Source organism: Puma concolor, chromosome B2 (genome assembly GCF_028749965.1).
Source record: "Puma concolor isolate L17-30 chromosome B2, mPumCon1.1.hap2, whole genome shotgun sequence".
NCBI classification, from domain to species: Eukaryota; Metazoa; Chordata; class Mammalia; order Carnivora; family Felidae; genus Puma; species Puma concolor.
The window spans coordinates 113,696,228-113,713,582 of record NC_141671.1 but is presented as its reverse complement, the minus strand read 5'-3'; the positions used below and the strand labels follow the sequence as shown (position 1 = coordinate 113,713,582).

At 34.4% G+C, this 17,355-nt stretch overlaps 1 protein-coding gene across 6 annotated transcripts in view; it reads right to left on the bottom strand.

Moving 5' to 3' along the window:
* NKAIN2 (sodium/potassium transporting ATPase interacting 2) overlaps positions 1–17,355 on the bottom strand; it is a 1,006,832-nt gene that overhangs the window by 626,947 nt on the left and 362,530 nt on the right. The window contains exon 1 of one of the 6 annotated variants that reach the window (XR_015251519.1): positions 8,000–8,074. The exons of the other annotated variants lie outside the window; for them this stretch is intronic. The gene's annotated coding sequence lies outside the window, so the exon portion shown is untranslated. Of the gene's footprint in view, positions 1–7,999; positions 8,075–17,355 lie in introns of those variants that run through there. 6 annotated transcript variants of the gene reach the window in all.

Genomic DNA, 17,355 nt, shown 5'->3' with positions numbered 1-17,355 from the left:
CTAAATCCACACTTTTCTTATGACTGCGAGTTCTGCTATTTCTTCCTTCTTATTGTATAACTATTCAGCCTCTCTTATCCAAACAAGGCCCATACCTCTCATTACTTAAATCCAATGTGAAAAGCTTCCCAGGAGATTTCTACCTTGACATTTCCCATAGGGGAGAACATCATGACTCCCAATCTATATTTTCCCAAGGAGATAAAGAGCATGAATAAGTGAACTGGTACAAAAATAAAATGATAATGATTAATTCCTCATCTTGCAAAAATATACTTCACATATTTAATATTGTGATTCCAGTAATGCCTAGGCATCCTAGTTGTAATAAATAACATGAAATCTACTAATAAGTATATTTTGTAAACACTAAGATAATACAGCATATTTACAAACTTCTCAAACTGAATATTTTTCTATACGTATTTTCCAGAGCTACATTTCCCCAAAAAACTTTTGCAATGCTTAGAACAGTGCCTGGCAGAAGACGCCCACTATAAATGTTTGTTAAATAAAACATAACAACCATCTGCCATTTGAATTATTTTTTCAAGCAGGCCTATTTGTTTCATATCCAAATATTAATATATGGATTTAGACAATCTTATAGACTGCAAAGTGAGGGGTTATTGGCTACTTCTCAAGCAAAACCACCTGGACCTGAAATTCCCCCAACACATAATATACATAAATTTGATTTTGTAATATTCACTTGGATAGTTACAGTAAAAATATATATATATATCAATCCAATTCAGCAAATATTTATCAAAGACCTGCTGTATTTGAAATATTTTACTGGTAATTTCAAAGGATACACAGCTGAATAGGATGAAGTACCCTTTAGAGTACAGTATACTAACAATTATCTTGTTGGAATTCATAATGAAATGGTGTTTTAAAAATATTTTAAATTATAAAGAAATTCATTATTATAAAGCTTAATTGAATATTTTTATCTTCCTTAGATCAACCTATGTATAAATCAATCTGCCTACCCACTTGTCAATCTACCTACATACATCTAGTTATCTATGAAAGGAGGAAAAATCACCTGAAAAAAGTGTCAAGCAGGGGAATAAGAAATTTATTCAGAATTTGTGGTTCTAAGCATGGTGCAATATTTAAATCCTTTGCTCCTCTAAATCAAGTAGTGTGTCAAGCTCTCACAGAAAATAAAAGTTCAGTTACTGCCAAAATTAGACACAGTTAATTATTAAAAGTGACAACCAACATCTTCAAGTGCCATCCATTATTTAAGAAGGTTTCCAATTGAGGAGTACTTTGATTCTAATAGAAAACTTCTTTGATGTTTGCACATTGCTTCACAGGAAAAGAAACCAATATAACAGTCACAGTAACAATTCCCTTCAGAAAGTAATACTGTGGATAAAAGAGCCAATATCCAGGGCCTTACCCATGGGTAATTGGTGAAATGGAGAAAATATGCCTAGAGTTCCACAGTCTCCCTGCTGTCTATCCATTGCCTTTCTACTTCCTTGTTCCCCTCCCTTTGCTCTCAACAGTATTCTTACAACTTCTGTGGTTCTTGGTTTAAACTTTAATTACCACATTAATTAAAATTACACAGAGTTTTACATTGCTGTCAATTGTTTTTCCATGCCTTTATGTTATTTGATCCTACAATGTAAGTACTACCACATTTTTAAGTCATTAGCTAATTTAAAGCCACTGTATTTGAGACCACTTCTTTCTGATTCCAAATAGGATCAGAACTGCTTACATGTGGAATAGATGGATAAAGTGTTCACTTTTTTTTTTCAACGTTTTTTATTTATTTTTGGGACAGAGAGAGACAGAGCATGAACGGGGGAGGGGCAGAGAGAGAGGGAGACACAGAATCGGAAACAGGCTCCAGGCTCCGAGCCATCAGCCCAGAGCCTGACGCGGGGCTCGAACTCACGGACCGCGAGATCGTGACCTGGCTGAAGTCGGACGCTTAACCGACTGCGCCACCCAGGCGCCCCTAAAGTGCTCACTTTTAAATGAGGCAGGCAAGGCTTCCATAGCCTGCATTAAGGAACTTTTCCCCTTCTGATATATCCAGGTCTGTGATCCATTAGTCCTCACTAAAATATGCTTACAAACAATCATAATTTTGTACAGAACTTATATGTGGCCTGACAGCTAAGTATCTTAATTCCTCATTTCAAATTAGAACTCCTGATCTAGGAATTTATTTATTTTGTTTTTATCTGCAAGTTAACATTATATGGTCTTTGCTAATTTTAATTAGGTTGTAATACCTATATGGTATATCAACTATGTTGGGTCAAAGACTAGTATCTGAAGCAAATGAAAGGATGGCACCATACCTTGTAGAGGTTATTTAAAGGTCTTGGTATGTACCATATTTAAAAATCTAGTTGTACTCATTAGTTCTAGTTAGAATTGTATATCTTCTGTTTTGATCACACTATGCTAAAAATATTTCTTACATTACCCTTCCAATCCAAACTGGCCAGTCATACAGAGGGCACAAAGTCTAGAGCCAGACTGCCCACATATGAATACTGGCTCTCCAATGGATTAGTTCTGTGACCTTGAGGTAGTAACTCAATCACATCGTGGCACAATTTCCCCATCCATAACATGGGACTACTGTACAATATCTATCTCATAAGAATAATGTGACAATGAAAAAGGTAATGTATGTAAAACACTTTAAACCATACCTGCTATGCAATATTCCCCAAATAAGCATTAGCTTTTATTATGTTTCCCACTTCTTTAGGATAACTGTAATAATGTATAATATATTGGTGGTATATGTCATCTATGAGTGATATATACTAATGTTATAGCTTTTGTTTTAATAAGAGGTTCTGAAAATCAATATCTAAGCCATAAGAAGGATGTCAAAGGTAGCCATTTCCAGAATTCAGGCAGGATTATACCAGAAATGTCAGTCTTAAGGAAATCATGTTGAGTCAGGACTTGCCATTCTCTAAATTTACAATTGTCCAGTTTATGCTCAACGGTTTCTGTCTTTCCCTTATAACGAGATGTTTAGACCGCATATGTGAGAAAACAAACTGCATTGCTTCTATCTATGCTCCTTGAACAAATTTATCTCCAAGGATCACTAAAATTGTTCATATAGATTTTTTAACACTACCATCAATTTGAGTTATAATTGGTATAAAATTCTTCTGTATTGGATTTCAATAGTTTGCAAAATTTCTAAAAATATTTGAGATCAACGTAATATTACTCACTCTTTATTTTACCAAGATAGAATTTTTAAAGAAGGATATGAAGCCTGAAATAATAAAGGATAAGTAATTTTTATGCCACAGAGTTAAAAAACTATATGGAAAAGCATTAAAAAAACTACCAAGATATAAACCACAGTAAGAACCAGTTTTATAAGATATGAGATGGTCAAAGGATAATAGTCATAAGATAAAAACTTGCATGTTAATGAAAAAAGACAAAAACAAAAATGAATTTAGAAAAACCTATAAATGAGAAATTAAAGAATACATACAAGAAACATATGAAAGGTATGCAATCTTACTAATTATCATATCCCAACTAAATTATAATGCAGTATCATATCTCAGTGACACTGAAAAATTATTTTGTTTTTAAATTATATGTTAACATACCAGAAATCTTCATGTTTATCCTTTCTATAAAGTTATTATTTATTTTTACTACATCCAGACCAAGGTAGTGGAGATGCTTCCGTTTACAGCACATTTAAAGGCATCACGTTCCCCACCTCCCTCAGATAAGAAACAAGAAAAGTACACCTGTTTTACCACTGCTATTCAACATTGAAGTGGATGTTGTACCCAAAACAAAGAAGCAAGAAATAAAAGGTGTCCAAATTGGAAAGGAAGAAATAAAACAATCTCCTTTTTTTTTTTTTTTTTTTTTTTTAGACCTGACCCTAAATACAGTGCATCACAAAGAATCCATCCAAAAACACTAGGGGAGCAGTTGTTAAATAAGCCAGGAGCTGGCTGATCCTGAAACCCAGACTGTGAACTATGGAATTCCTGGTGAGAGAGGAGCATGAAGCAGTAGCCTTAGTAGTTAAAAGAAAGTTTAAAAAGCAGATTATGGTAACATAAATCCACTTGTGATTAGAGGGCAGGGGAAAGAAGGGATGATATAAACACACTGAGGAGAACATTTTATGTAGAGCAATAAGCTTATTTAGCAGACTGGAAAATAATGTTGAAAACAAGAAAATCTGGGATGATAAACAAGTGAATTTGGATTTCATTCTGTAAACAGAGAAAGATTGGGGACATGGGAATACTTCTATTATTAACTTTTGTATTAAAGGTAATGGTATATAAACAATACAACCATCTATGAAGTGAGTGGTCATTGAAATATACAAACTGATCAGATCCCAAATGTAAACAATTCTCATTATCCCTTTAGGTAGTAGCCTGCATTATGTGTAGCCCTGTCATATATTTTAAATGCTTGTTTTAACTTTAAATATGTTTGAGGAATTCAACTATTTAAGTTTATGCCAGATGAATTAAGCAAAACATTTTTTTAGAATATTACCTCAATTGTGTAATATTGCCTTTGACTATTATAATATTCCTTGCCTGAAGGATTATATTGTGATTTTTTTTTTTTTTTTTTACAAATGGTAATGCCTCTATACAAATATGTGTCCATTATGCAGGAGTGCATATCTGTTACCCAGGGTGAAGGACAGGTTGATACAAGCATTTCACAGTTGTGTTTTATTTTTTTTATTTTTTTTTAATTTTTTTTCAACGTTTTTTATTTATTTTTGGGACAGAGAGAGACAGAGCATGAACGGGGGAGGGGCAGAGAGAGAGGGAGACACAGAATCGGAAACAGGCTCCAGGCTCCGAGCCATCAGCCCAGAGCCTGACGCGGGGCTCGAACTCACAGACCGCGAGATCGTGACCTGGCTGAAGTCGGACGCCTAACCGACTGCGCCACCCAGGCGCCCCTCACAGTTGTGTTTTAGATGAGAACCTAATAATAACTGTCTCTGCACAGAGTTCAAAGTGCAAGGATGTTAGTTGTGTTAATACCACTGAGCACCCCCATTTTTATAACCCAAATTAAAATGACAGTTGAAAAATTTTTCTATTTATTATTGCTTCAACCCAAAATGGCCTTATTTTAGCAAGTCAGACAGAGATCCTCATAAAGTAAGAGAAGAATCATTATACTAATTGGATGCTTATTAAAATCCTCAGATTTTTTTTTTTTTCAACGTTTATTTATTTTTGGGACAGAGAGAGACAGAGCATGAACGGGCGAGGGGCAGAGAGAGAGACACAGAATCGGAAACAGGCTCCAGGCTCTGAGCCATCAGCCCAGAGCCCAACGCGGGGCTCGAACTCACGGACCGTGAGATCGTGACCTGGTTGAAGTCGGACGCTTAACCGACTGTGCCACCCAGGCGCCCCTAAAATCCTCAGATTTAATTACAAATTCCACAGATGTATGGCTATGCATTTTTACTTAAGTGGTGACATGTAAGTGGTTAAAAAGGAGCCACAGGGATAATCTTCCACCAATGCTAGTAATCTCCAAAGGCCTTGTAGGAGAGACTAATTTGTCACCAAACTCATTTTTCCTTCCTCTCAGGCACATTTCTTCACTGTCCTTATTAGTAGGTATGGTCATGTGACTATATTCTGGCCAATCAAATGTGGGAAAAAGAGGTACTTACTTCTTGGCCTGGCCCTTAACTATCTCCTAATGCAGTCCTCCTATTGCTCTTTGCCTATTGCCTAGTTAAATGAACACACCTTACAGGTATTAGATAAGGATACCGTAGACAGGAAAAGTATGCTGGATCCTAGCGCAGCTCTGTAGAGCACAGTACAACACCCGCTCCAGTGTAAGAAATAAATATTTATTAAAGTCACTGAAATTATGGGGTTGGTTTTATAGTACTTAGCCTGTCCTGACCAACACAATCCTGCAAAGTACAAGGTGTATCTTTTTTTTTTTAATCACTATTTTCCCTGAATCTAGATGTATACGCTGGATTTAAGGAAATTCTTGAAGTTTAGTTTAAAATTATGGCTAATCCTTTAATCTTAAATCTGCTGTTAGTGTGAAGGTGGGATGGACAATTTCTAAGTTTCCTTCCAAAACCTTCTGTGACATTCTATGAGTTTAGAATTCTAATTACTATTATTATTATTATTTTTTGGTGGGAACTCTTCTATGGATGCTTTCTAAGCATATTTTATTTCTTTCTTTAGCATAGATGTCATCCTGCATGTATCAGATATTTATTTAAATTCTATAAACACCCATGCTCAATTTCACAGTTTAATACAGAACAGATTGAACACTAGAATGTAAAAATGAGAAATAAATACTATAATATAATATCCCTTCTTGGGGCTCCTGGGTGGCTCAGTTGCTTAAGTGTCTGACTCTTGATTTTGGTTCAGGTCATGATCTCACAGGTTGTGCTGGCATCTTGGAGCCTGCTTGGGATTCTCTCCCTCCTTCTCTCTTTCTGCCCCTCCCCCACTAGTATGCACACTTGTGTGGTCTCTCTCTCTCTCTCGAAATAAATAAAAACATGAACTTTAAAAAAATTAAATATTTCAAGAAAAACACATGATATCTCTTCCTGCTTAAAAGGTCCACATAAACAAAACCTCTATTACATAATAGAAATAAATATAAACAGAATCAAATCCTGCAGCATGGAAGTTTTATTCCCTTATTTTCAAAATAACAGCTATCAATTTAGAAACTTATAATCAATTATCAAGCTATCATGCTCAGCAGAATTTTAAAGAACTGAGAAATGGGAACCACACATCAGGTATGATGCTTATATTTCTTATTCCACTCTATTGCATTAACCCTTAAAAATAGAAAAATAAAAATAATAATGATTATAAGAAAATATTCAAATTATTTCACTTTCTCCATACTTTGATAAAAGAAAATCATACTTGATATGGCTATCATAAAATCAAATTTACTTAATTTCAACTTCAAGTAGAATTTTAGGAAGAATTAGATTTGTAATAGTGTTAGCAAGATATATCCTCTTTTTGCTCTTTTACAGATTTCTATTTCAAAATTCCCCAAAAAACATATGAATATTTTGCTAAGCACCAACTCATATTTTGTATACATAACACTTTTTTGTTGCTTCTGTAAGGCTCAATTTTTTTTAAAGACATTTAGTCTTCAGAGATGGAGTTTTTGAGATAGGAATAGTTTAGCTCACTTTATAACTGCAATTAGAATATTAGTAAAGTTACTAGAGAGGATTAGTAAAAGCAATTCCAGGAAACACTCAGTCATGTATATTAAACGTAATACATGCAGGGGCTCCTGGGTGGCTCAGTCAGCTGAGTGTTCGACTCTTGATTTGGGCTCAGGTCATGATCCTAGAATCCTAGTATCCAGACCCATGTTGGGTTCCATGCTGAGTATGAAGCCTATATGAGATTCATTCTCTCTCTCTCTCTCTCTCTCTCTCTCTCTCTGCCCCTCTCCCCTGCTCACACATTGTCTCTCTAAAATAAAAAAATAAAATTAACATTAATATATATGTTATGTATGCTAATATATACACATTGTGTGCTAAATGTATGTTAAATTAATGTTAAGTATTTTAAAGTGAATGCCTAAAAAAGGTTCATGTAAAGGAATATTAAGACTCAACACAATCACTTCTAATTTACAGGCATACCTTGTTTTATTGCATTTCACATTACTATGTTTCACAGATAATGAATTTTTCATAAATTGAAGGTTTGTGGCAAACCTGTGTCAGCACCATTTTTTCCAATAGCATTTCCTCATTTTGTGTCTATCACATTTTGGTAATACTCACAATGTTTCAATTTTTTTCATTATTATTATATTTGTTAGGTGATATGTGATCTTTGATTCTCCCATTTAATTGTTTTGACACATCATAAACCATTCCTGTATAAGACAACAAACTTCATGTATTTTGTGTTCTGAATACTCTACTTACCAGCTGTTCCATCTCTCCTCCTTAGTCCTCTCCCTTCCTTACGACACAGCAATATTGAAATTATGCCAATTAATAGTCGTTCAATGGCCTGTAAGTGTTCACATGAAAAGAAGAGTTGCACAACTCTCACTTTAAATCCAAAGATAGAAATGATGAAGCTTAGTGAGAAAGGAACATCAAAAGTCAAGATAAGCCAAAAGCTAGTCCTATTGTGCCAAATAGGTAGCCAAGTTGTGAATGCCAAGGGAAAGTTCTGAGAAAATTAAAAGTGTATCCAGTGAATACATGAATGATAAGAAAGGAAAACAGCCTTATTGCTGATATGTAGAAAGTTGTAATGGGCTACACAGAAGATCAAACAGCCACAACATTCCCATAAGCAAAGCCTAATCCAGAGCAAGGCCCCATCTCCCTTGAATTCCATGAAGACTGACAGAGGTGAGGAAGCTGCAGAAGAAAAGTCTGAAGCTAACAGAGGTTGGTTCACAAGGTTTAAGGAAAGACATCATCTCTATGACATAAAAGTGCAAGGTTAAGAGGCAATTGCTGATGTAGAAGCTGCAGCATGTTATCCAGAAGATCTAGCTAAGATAATTAACTAAGGTGACTATACTAAAATGGACATTTTCAAAGCAGACAAACAGCCTTGTATTGGGACAACATGCCATATAGAATTTTCTTATCTAGAAAGGAGAAATCTGGCTTTTAAGCTTCAAAAAAAACAGGCTCACTCTCTTGCTGTTGGCTAATGCAGCTGGTGACTTTAAGTTCAAGCCAATGGTCATTCACCATTCTGAAAATCCTAGGGCCCTTCAGAATTATGCTAAGTTCATTCTGCCTGTCCTCTATAACTGGAACACTAGATGACAGCACATCTGTTTACAGCATGGTTTACTATTTGAAGCCCACTGTTGAGACCTAATTCTCAGAAAAAAAAAGATTCGTTTCCAAAATATTACTGTTGTTGACAATGCACCTGATAACCCAAGAGATCACACAATGAGATTCATGTTATTTTCATGCTTGCTAACACAACATCCATCTGTAGCCCATGGATCAAGGAATAATTATGATCTTCAAGTCTTACTGAAGAAATATATTTAATAGAATATAGTGATGGATAGTGATTCCTCTGATGGATCTAGGCAAAGCAAGGTGAAATCTTCTGGGCAAGATACGCCATTAAGATGTCATTAAGAACATTCATATTTAATAAAAGGGATTGAAATAGCATCATTTTTGAGAGAGAAAGGGTGTGTGTGCGTGTGTGCGTGCGAGTGCGCGCACACACATGCATGCAAGCATGCGGGAGGGGCAGAGGGAAAGGAGTGACAGAATGTTAAGGAGGCTCCAAGCCTAGTGCAGAGCTGGACATGGGGGCTCAATCTCATAACCATGAGATCAAGACCTGAGCCAAAATCAAGAGTCAAATGCTTAACCGACTGAGCCATCCAGACACCCCAAAATAGCATCATTAACAGGAGTTTGGAAGAAGTTGATTCCAACCATCAACTTGGAGGGTTTGACTTGGAAAAGGGATGATTCGGAGGATTTCAACACTTCAGTAGAGAAAGTAACTGCACATGTGGTGGAAACAGCAAGAGATCTAGAATTAGAAGTGGAGACTGAAGATGTTACTGAATTGCTGCAAGCTCATGATAAAACTTGAGCAGATGAAGAATTGCTTCCTATGGATGAGCAAAGAAAGTGGTTTCTTGAGAAAATCTACTCCTGGTGAAGATGCTGTGAAGATTGTTAAAATGACAGCAAAAGATTTAGAATATTACACGGACTTAGTTGATAAAACAGTAGCCAGGTTTGAGAGGACTTACTTCAATTGTGGTGGGAGTTCTAATGTGGTAAAATGGTATAGAGAAATCATTAGTGAAAAGGAAGGTCAATCGATGCAACAAATTCAATTGTTGTCCTGTTTTAAGAAATTGCCACAGACACCTTAACCTCAGCAACTGCTACCCTGATCAGTCAGCAGCCATCAACATCAAAGCAAGACCCTCTACCAACAAAAAGATTATGTTTCACTGAAAGCTCAGATGATGGAAATTTTTAGCAATGATGCATTTTTTAGTTAAAGTATGTACATTATTTGTTTTAGACATAATGCTATTGCACACTTAAGACTACAGTATAGTAAAAGCACAACCTTTAAATGTACTGGGAAGCCAAAAATTCATTTGACTCATTTTATTGCAATATTCACTTCATTGCAATGGTCCTAAGCCAAACCCACAATATTCCAAGGTTTGTCTCTATGTGTAAAGGCTAGTCATGCTTAATGAAAGAGTAAATATAACAAACACAATGGAAATATAAAGGATTATGGGGAATACTATGAAAAATTATATGCCAACAAATTGGCAACAAAAACAGATACACTCCTAGAAGTATATAATCTTGTAAAACTGAATCAGAAAGAGAAAATTCAAAAAGACTAGCAGAGAAATTGAATCAGTAATCAAAAACTCCCAAACTCATAGGTGAGTTCTACCAAACGTTCAAAGAAGAGTTAATACTTGTACTTCTCAAACTATTCAAAAAATAAGAGGAAGGAAACTTCCAAATTCATTCTACAAGGCTTAGCATCATTACCTGTATACCAAAACCAGACCAAAACAAAAACAAAAAAAAACTATAAAAAAAGAAGAAAAGAAAAAAAAAAGAAGAAGAAGAAGAAAAAGAAGAAGAAGAAAGAAACCTACAGGCCAACATCCCTGATGAACATAGATCCAAAAATCTTCAGCAAACTATTGGCGAACCAAATTCAACAATGCATTAAAAGGAGCACTCACCATGATCAAGTGGGATTTATTCCAGGGATGAAAGAAAGGTTCAACATTCCCAAATCAATCCATGTTACACATCACATTAAGAAAGAAGAAAGATAAAAATAATATGATTGTTTCAATAGATGTAGAAAAGCATCTGAGAAAATACAACATCTGTTCATGATAAATCTTTCAACAAAATGGGTTATGAAACATACCACACACAATAAAGGCCATCTATAAAAAACCCACAGCTAATATCTTAATGGTGATTAACCGAAAGCTTTTTCTCTAAGATCAGGAACAAGGACACACACTCTTGCCACTTTTATTCAACATAGTACCTTTTATTCAATTTTTATTCAACATAGTTCTAGCTGCAGCAATCGGATAAGAAAAATAAAGAAAAATCATCCAAATTGATAAGAAAGAAGTAAAACTGTCACTGTTTGCAGATGACATGTTATGTTCAAAACCCCCAAGGACTACACAAAAGAACGAATGAATTCAGTAATGTTGCAGGATACAAAATTAACACACAGAAATCTGTTGTGTTTTTATGCAGTAATGACAAAGTGGAAGAAAGAATCATTAAGAAACTGTCCCACTTATAATTGCACCAAAAATAATAAAATATCTAAGAGTAAATGTAACCAAGTAGGTGAAAGATCTATACTCTGAAAATTATAAGACACTGTTCAAAGAAATTTAAGATGATACAAACAAATGAAAAGATACATCATGCCCATGGATTAGAAGAATATTGTTAAAATGTCCATAATATTCAAACCTATTTACAGATTCATTGCAATATCTATCAAAATATTAATAGCATTTTTTCAAGAACTAGAACAAATAACCCCTTATTTTTTTATGGAATCACAAAGACCCTGAAGAGCCAGAGCAATCTTGGAAAAACAACAACAAAACAAAACAAAACAAAACAAAAAAAACCCTGATATCACAATCCCAAATTTAAAGATACACTTCCAAGCTGTAGAAATCAAAATAAGATGGTATTGACACAAAAAAGCAGACACATAGGTCAATGGAACAGGATGGGAAGCCCAGAAATAAATACACACGTATATAGTCAATTAATCTATGACAAAAGAGGCAAGAATATGGGGAAAAGACGGTCTTTTCAATAAATGTTATTAGAAAAAAATAGCTATTGGAAAAAAGCTATTGGAAAAAATTTTAAATTATAAAAGTGCTTTTAAAAAATAGTGACAAAGCTTCTTAAGAAATTACATGAAATATCCTTCACCAGGATCAAGAGATCAACATTGAGACACTGATTTAGAAAAGTTTATCAAAAACTTACGAGTTAAATATGATGAAGTCTACCCATGAATAATCAGTTTATTGAAAAAGACAAAAGATGTGACTGGTTTAGTCAACTGAGCAAGATAAAGGCATTCTAGATACAATCAAATGTGTATTAAGAACATCCCTGAACTAAAAGGTAAATTGCCCTCTTTGCAATTATAATTTTGTGGTCCGAATGCATATATTGTTCATAAACTGTGGCTACTTCAAGGCCAAATCCACTATATTTACAGAAAATATCAAAGGATTTTTTTGAAACCAAGAAGCCACAGATCTCCTTATTTAAGATAAAATCAGTTCACTGTGTGAGCAGGATGTGACACAGAGAAATGTTCTATAATGAGTTACTGCAATGCTCTCATTGTCCAACTCTAGCTATTAAATTTAATGATTTTGCCAGGTCAGATAACTTTTGCAACACACCAAAGATCCTTCTCCCTGTACACTTTCTACTTAGTGGAGATAAATTCAAGTTAGGCTAAGTAAAGAGAACTATATATGGAAATGACATAGTGTCTTCTTTTATTCATTCATTCAACAAATATTTCTAGAATACCTACTATATGCCAGATACTATTCCAGGTGTACTGAATAGGGCAAGGTTACTATTTCCATTAAGATTACAAAGAACTGCACAATGGAAAAATAAACAAAAAAATATTTAAATAATGCCAAATAGTTCTGTGAGGGAACCAAATAGTTGTGTAGAGCAACAGCATGCAAAGAGGGGAGTGTAAACTATTAGATGATAAAGGCAGGGAACGCCATATTTGAGCTGAATCTGAATGAAATGAGGAAGTAAACCAGGCAAAGATTGATGGAAAGGGAGATTCCATAAGAGCAAAAGGGAGGATCCTGAACTCAGAAACTAATTTGGTTGAGTACCCATTCAGGAAGTCCTTCCACCTGTCAACCCTAAATTGACATGGCTACTAAGGAAATTGCTTTTAATATACTTGATAAAATTTACAAGAGGCTTTTACTACTCATTTTAACTATTCTGCTTGATTATCCTTGATTCTCTGCTTGATTCTCCTTTCAAGATAAAGTGTTAGTATCAGGACTAATTTCACAATATCTAAGTACATAATAAATCTAACTGGTCAACAAATAGGCAATGTCTATGAAAGCAGTATTACTGAAAGAATTGTTTGCAATAAATAGATACGTAATTCTTAGCATGCAACCACAAATTAAAAAAAGTAAAACAAACTTAAGAGACTTTAATTCCTGTTATCTGCATTGCTTAATATTTTTTTTATATAAGAGGAAATTATTTGTAACCTATAGGTAACTGAAATTTTAGCTGCTTTTATTTTTTGTTATTTATTTTATTTTATTTTATTTTATTTTATTTTATTTTATTTTGAGAAGAAGGGACAGAGCACAAATGGGGATGGGCAGAGAGAGAGGGAGAGACAGAATCCCAAGCAGGCTCCACGCTGTCCACACAGATCCTGATGTGGAGCTCTATCTCACAAACCATGAGACCATGATCTAAGCTGAAATCAAGAGTCAGATGCTCAACTGACTAAGACACCCAGGTGGCCCTTACTTGTTTTTAATATTCTATGTATAGTTCAAAAAATTCTCTTTAAAATCCAGTATACACACAACAGTATTCCTACTACACTGTTATATAATTCTGAACCATGATTTCATCTAGGACAAATGAGAGTTATTTTAATTCTATTGCCGTCACAGCACCCACAACGTACCCGCCGTACGATTTTTAGAAATTCAAAGTATGATTACTCCGACAGCATCTTTACTGGTCAGCTGCATATGATCTATGTGAGGTCCCGAGCGACCCCCTTTCAGGTTTTATAGTTATGGCCAGCATATATGGCTATAATAAACTGTCGATGATGTAATATAATCCTATGTGTTATTAAAAATGTAAATGTTCAATTTGCAAAAATATTATAAGGCAGGAAAGATCCTAATTAGATTTTGCTTCAAACTCTTCACCTCTAATTCAAATGTAATGACAAGTAATATGGAATCAAGACAGAATAAATGCTTGATTTTTCTTTGAGCTCCATATAGGACGAGGGTTCTTAAAAGATAAGGAAATGGTTAGAAATACATCTCTGTGGTCACATGTACTTTGATAAACATTACCCTGCAGTGTTTCAGGTCTCAAATTCAAGAGGCCAAGCATTTAAATAAAATAAATGAATCTGTAATGCATCACTGAAGTCAAAACACATGAACTGACTTTGAGAGTTGGAGGCTACATTTTATTAACATAATTTTCAAACAACCTACCATATTGAGAATATGTAACAAAAGCGGAAACTGAATCACCTGTAGAATTATATTCTCTCATATTTTCTCAGCTGCTAAAAGTTTCAATTCAAAGTTCAATATTTTGCCTATTAGCAACATTTTATTAAGTCTATAATTAGTGATTCTAGTTTTTCCTCAAGGGACATTCCATTTCTAATTTGAAACAACTACTACTGAAGAAAGCTTCTCAATATATCTAAAAACATATTTTTTTATTTCAAAATGTTTACAAGTTTTATAAGGTCCCCATAAATGCTTTCTGCTAACACCACAAAGAGCCATGGACATAGGGCAGAAGCTATCACTAAAATATTCTTTTTCACTTATGAAATTCTTGGCCTTAAAGAAATAATAAAGGAATCTAAATTTTGCAAGACATTAATGATAATAAGAGACATCTCTAAAACCCCACAGAATCGACTGGAAAGAGCATCTCTTGACCATGAAAGTCATTTAAAGGAACAATTAAGTTATGGTCTGAAGTCTGATGTTCTGTCACAAATTTATAATGTCTGGGTTCAACCTGTACTTTTAGCAATGTGGGAATATTATAAAGAAGGTGAGATGCACATTGTCGCTTTGAAACAGAAATAAATTTGGAGTGCCTGGGCAGCTCAGTCAGTTAAGTGTCTGACTATGCCTCAGGTCATGGTCTCATGGTGTGTGAGTTCGAGCCCTGCATCAAGCTCTGTGGTATCAGCACAGAGTCAGTTTCAGATCCTCTGTCGCACCATCTCTCTGCCCCTCCCCTGTTCACATTCTCTCTCTCTAAAGCAAACATTAAAAAAAAATAAATTTAAAAAATAACACATTCTCAGTTTTGTGGTTTCACAGTCACGTTTGTGGTGTATATTTTTTCCACAGTACCCCAGAAACAAAATCTAGTAGTTCAGTGTAATCAGTAGTTAAATCCAAACAACATCACATCACAAATAATTATGGACTAACACTTACTAGACATTTAAAAAAATAATGCACACAAATGAAAGAAAAAATAATAAATTTTACTTTGTTCTTAACCACACTCACTAATAGTATATATGTGCAACATTTTAAATATTGAATCTGATTAGACATCACCACCCTTATACCCTTTCCACATAAATATTCCCATGGTATTTGCTTTTTTTCCCAAGAATAACTAAAAACTCAACTTCTCAAAACTAACATTATCAAAAGGAATTATTGTGTCTAATATTAAATCTGTGAACTACCTGGATGTAGTAGCTCATGTGATGTCTAAATGATTCCAGAATTGTTTGTAATAGCTTAATCATTCCATTTGTCTTCCTTCAATTTCCAGTTCATTTTATCTTAGTCCATTATTTGTATAAATATAGACAACTGTCCTTTGTCTTCAATATTAAAGCTGTCATATAGCTTAAGATCATTTTTGTCTCTTTCCAAACTAAATGACCCTATTTCCCTTTAATCTTCACTCACAGGTTCCACTTTTCATTCTTTTAATTATTTGTTTTTTTTCTTTCTTTAGACTATCTTCAATATCACTGAATATCTTCAAGCAATTGATCCTCAAAGAGAATCCATTAGATATAACAGTAAAATTACAGAATGCAGCTTTATGAGATTAAATGAGGAATTAGATATGGAAGACTTCTGTAAGCCAATAAGATGTTTTACCATTTGCACAGATTATAAATATGAAAAATTCCTATGTTAAGATATTTTGTTTAGAACATAAGCATATGGAAAATTTTTGGAGGATCTCCTATTAGGAGTATAGTTATGAAAACTCTTGTTTTGTAAATATCAACAATAAAAATATAGTATAGTAAATTTAAAAATATATCAATAAGACATTCTTGTTGGCTTTTTGCAAAAGTGACCTTAACTATCTAATACATTTCTTACAGACTCATTTTAGATTCATAAAAAAAATACCAAGTGGCACTCTTCTTTATACTTCAGGCATGTTTCTCAGGAAATCTTATATTGGTTTTCTAACTACAGTATATTTATTCCTCAGGAAAAAAGAAAAAAAAAACTGCTTTTAAAATATATTTAGGAGTCAAATTTCCAACTTACTCTAATGCACAGAGATGGAGTTTTTTTTTTATCAATGAATATGTAGATTTTGAAGCATCAACTAACATTCCAATATTAACAGTGCAAAGATCAAAGACAGCAAACTTTGTTTGATATATAAATGTGATCAACATTTTAGGAAGCAACTGTATAACAAGGGTAGAATCAGAAAACCAGGAGACTGCAAGCCAGATAGTATGGAACTATAACATAGACTTAGAAAGCAAAGTTTGTTTCCACTAGATTAAAAATATTCCTATTTAAATTAAATAGTAAATTTGTATGCATTAGAACTTTGCCCCAAAAAACTTCATGTCTGGGGAAGTATTACCATATTAGCTGTTCAAACATAAGGAATTCTTGGGGTGTCTGGGTGGCTCAGTTGGTTAAGCCTCCAATTCTTGGTTTCGGCTTAGGTAATTATCTCATAGTTCATGAGACCAAGCCCCACATTGGGCTCTGGGCTGACAGGGTGGAGCCTGCTTGGGATTCTCTCTCTCCTAGCTCTCTGCCCCTGCTACACTCTCATTCTCTCTCTCTCTCTCTCTCTCTCAATAAATAAATTAATTAACATTAAGAAAAAAAACAAGGAATTGTTTGTTTTTTTAATTTTTTAAAAAAAATTTTTAATCTTTATTTATTTTTGAGAGAGAGACTGGGTGTGAGCAGGGGAGGAGCAGAGAGAGAGGGAGACACAGAATCCGAAGCAGTCTCCAGGCCCTGAGCTGTCAGCACAGAGCCCGATGTGGGGCTCGAACTCATGAACCATGAGATCATGACCTGAGCTGAAGTCAGACGCTCAACCAACTGAACCACTTAGGCGCCCCAAAACAAGGCATTCTTTAAAATACATCCCATTACTAATAACCCCCAAATGCTACTTCCAGGTTGGAAATTTGCAAG